Below are 3,750 nucleotides of genomic sequence, written 5' to 3' on the forward strand. Positions count from 1 at the left end.
ATAAATTATATATATTTTCTGGTATAAATCTGCTGTTTTACATGATTGTTGAATGAAATTAACAGAATTATTGATCTATTGTAAAAATATGACATATAATCTGTGAAACAGATACAGTTCAGCTGCTGTTTATCTATTAGTTTCTGTGGAGGCTGTGAGCTGTTGTCCTGTTTGGTCTGTTTCTGCTCCTCCATGCTGTCACAGACACTACCAGTGGACGGTACGGGCGGGGCTCAGTTTAGTGATCTATATATTTAAGTCTATGTTGACACCCCACAGCCTTATTTGGGTTCATTTATCGTCAAAATATTGTCACCTAGTGGATAAATGACAAATGTGAATGAAATGTGTGACAGCTTTCACCATCATCTGTTAACATTAATGTTGATCAATTACATTTATAGACCTCAGTTAGTGCTTCTAAATTTAGCCTATAAATTTAGCAAGAGCTAATCCACTAATAAAGTTTAAAATTAGCAAAAGCTCTAAAGCACTAATCAGGAAATTAGTTCCCTTTTTAGTGCTTTGGTGCTTTAGGGGAACTGTGCCCACCACTGCAAAAAAAGAAAGAACAGATATATTTCTCTATTATTTACACAGTGTAGCTTCTACTTGTCTAACTTGCACCAAAAACCTTAATATAGCAATGTAATTTTTAAAATACAAAATTCTATTTTTCAAATGGCCGAAGAGGAATAAAGGTATGCATTATGTTAGGCCAGACTAAAACTCATCCYGTAAATCTGTTAACATGCAAAATTTTAGATTGTTACCTAAAATTGTTTTCTAGGACTGACCAATAACTACTGTATTTGTTTTGTTGAAGAGTTTGTAGGATACAATTATCATATAAAATGCTAAAAAAACAAATTAAAAAACTCTATCAATAGAGTAAGTTACACTGAATTAAAAAAATCACAACATATGAAACTTTATTTTATTGCTAACATGAATGTACAGAACATGTGTAAAATGTGATGGCATTTTAAATAAAAAAAAACCTTCAAATATATGGCCTGACAGCTTGTAAGATATACAGTATATGATTTTTATCATAAGTATATACAGCTGTTTTGATACTTATTGAAAATTAAAATTAATTTTTGTTCATAAGATATTTCTTGCAGTTCTTCTCTGGCTGAAATAATATGATGAAACACTTTGGAGCAAATATACACAGTATCAGTCCAAAACTGGAGGCCAGGATGGCAAATATCTCCACAGCCACAGTAAATTTTCCAGGAGAGCTGACATATGCTGGGATGAAGGTGATCCACACTGCACAGAATATCAGCATGCTGAAGGTTATCAGCTTGGCTTCATTAAAATTTCCTGGTAGTTTCCGAGCTAGAACAGCTAACACAAAGCAAAAAACAGCCAGCAGGCCAATGTAGCCGAGCACAGCCCAGAAACCAACAGCAGAGCCTAATGCACATTCCAGGATGATCTTCTCCTTGTATGTACTCAGGTTTTTCATTGGAAATGGGGGGCTGAGTAACAACCAAACAGTACAAATTAAAACTTGAATAAATGTAAGAGACATCACAGTCATTCGTTGCTGAGGAGGCCCAAACCATTTCATGGCATTACTGCCTGGAAGTGTAGCTTTAAAGGCCATTATAACCACTACAGTTTTTCCAAGAACACAGGAGATACAGAGAACAAAGGTGATACCAAACGCTGTGTGCCTTAGTATGCAGGACCATTTAGAGGGAGCTCCAATGAAAGTTAATGAACATAAGAAACACAGAGTCAGAGAGAAAAGGAGCAAGAAGCTCAGCTCAGAGTTGTTGGCCCTGACAATTGGAGTTGTTCTGTGACGAAAGAAAATAGCTGCTGTTATGATGGCCAGACAGGCTCCAATAACAGAAAATGCAGCCAGGATGATTGCCAGGACTTCATCAAAAGACAGAAATTCAACAGGTTTGGGGAAACAAGCATCTCTCTCTGTATTAGGCCAGAATTCACTGGGACATGTGAAGCAATCAGRGGAATCTATAAAAGAAATCAGAAATGGTTGTTATTAATACATTGTTTGACATTTGTTTGTAAATAACAAACGTGCATAAAAAACCTTGATCACTACCTGTTGTGTTACTGATCTCTCCTTCAGGACATGGTATACAGTCATAGCAGCAGATGGGTTTTCCTTTCTGCAGCATTTTACGTGTTCCTGGGGGACAACTTTGAGTGCACAACGATTTTGGTATCTGAAACAAACACAATCACCCAGAGAGATTGTTTATCTTTTGTTTTGTTAACCTTTTGTTGTTTTGGTGAGGGGAGAGCATAACTGACATTGACTTCTTACTTTTGTGCCACCATCTAACCATGTTATGTTCCTGTTGATATGTAACTCCTGGCCTTTTGCCAGTGATCCATCATAGTATCCAATTGTTACCAGTTCAGTAAATCCACTTTCACTCTTTTGCCAGTTCACCAGCTCATAAAAAGTCACAGGATCCCCATTAGCATCAAATGACACATGGTATCCATTTTGTGAAAAATTGACTTGTTTTAGTTCAGATAAAACCTTTAACAAAATGAGAATAAAACTATAGCTAAGAAAATTATTGTCAACAATAGAGTACATAACATGATTTCTAACAAAACCTCCTGAATTCACTTTGTTTATTGACCTGTTTTGATTCCAGTGTGTAGTGTTTGTCACACAGGGTGGTAGTACTTGCTTTCTGACACACTGCATTGTGAATGGCATGAGCTACTGCATAAACAGCTTTATACACCATGTTAGTAACTCTTAACTGGGATGTGTCCGTGTACGGACTTTTGAGTGTTTTTAGGTCTTCAGTTCCATCGCACACTTTTTTTTGTGGATCAGCATCTACAAGAAAAAATAAGACACTAATCAAACAAAGTGGGTAGGAAATATAAATAAATAAATAAATAAATAAATAAATAAAAAGAAGTCATCAAAATCTTCTCACTTTCTGTCAGTGTACAATGGAAAGCATCCTCCCAGAACTCAGTAAGCACTGAGGAGGCAGCAACTTCAGTGGGAGAGAGATCCAGCAGGAAGTTTCTCAGACCTGGAATGACAGATCGCTGAATGCCGACTCCAATGGCTCCTGCACAGAAACTAAAGCCCAACAAGTCCAGATCAATTATCCATCCCTCACTTCCTATCCACTGACGAGGTGGTGGTGGTTCCCGAGCCAGCTCCTCAAACAGGACCCTCACTTCTGAAGGGGCAATATATGCCACAACTACAATTGCTGTTGATCTGGAAAGACAATGAAAAGTGTTGACATAAACTAACACATACTAGATTTTTACAACATTTACTTTTGTTAGAAAATAGAGAAAATATGTAGGTCTTTAAATCTTGAATGTTAGCAATTTTTGCTATTATTTATATCCTTTATGTGACAAATAATTATATTTAAAGAATTATTATTTTTTTCTTAAACACAACACTGCTAGTGCTTCCACATTATTACATAGAAACAAGCAAAACTAGAACTGCAAAGCAGTTATGACCGGGGTCCAAGCCCTTTTATGCATGTCAKTCTTTGTCATGTTGTTTGTAGCATATTGTTGATCTTTTAGCTTCTTGGACAAATTTCTCTCCAACAAACGCAGTAAATAAATAAAATTTGAGAAGTTTGAGCAGAATAATTTGTTATATATCACATACTTTATGCTGTGAATACTAGCTCTGTAGGTCAAATGTATGATTTTTCCTGTTATGTACAAGCCCTGTCCACTTTTAACCAATCATTACCATAT

The 3,750-nt window shown here is 36.1% G+C and overlaps 1 pseudogene; it reads right to left on the reverse strand.

Moving 5' to 3' along the window:
• Positions 1-1,017: 1,017 nt before the first annotated feature.
• LOC106537221 (extracellular calcium-sensing receptor-like) overlaps positions 1,018-3,750 on the reverse strand; it is a 3,866-nt pseudogene continuing 1,133 nt past the window's right edge.

This window comes from Austrofundulus limnaeus, unplaced genomic scaffold (assembly GCF_001266775.1).
Source record: "Austrofundulus limnaeus strain Quisiro unplaced genomic scaffold, Austrofundulus_limnaeus-1.0 Scaffold2185, whole genome shotgun sequence".
In the NCBI taxonomy this organism is placed as follows: domain Eukaryota; kingdom Metazoa; phylum Chordata; class Actinopteri; order Cyprinodontiformes; family Rivulidae; genus Austrofundulus; species Austrofundulus limnaeus.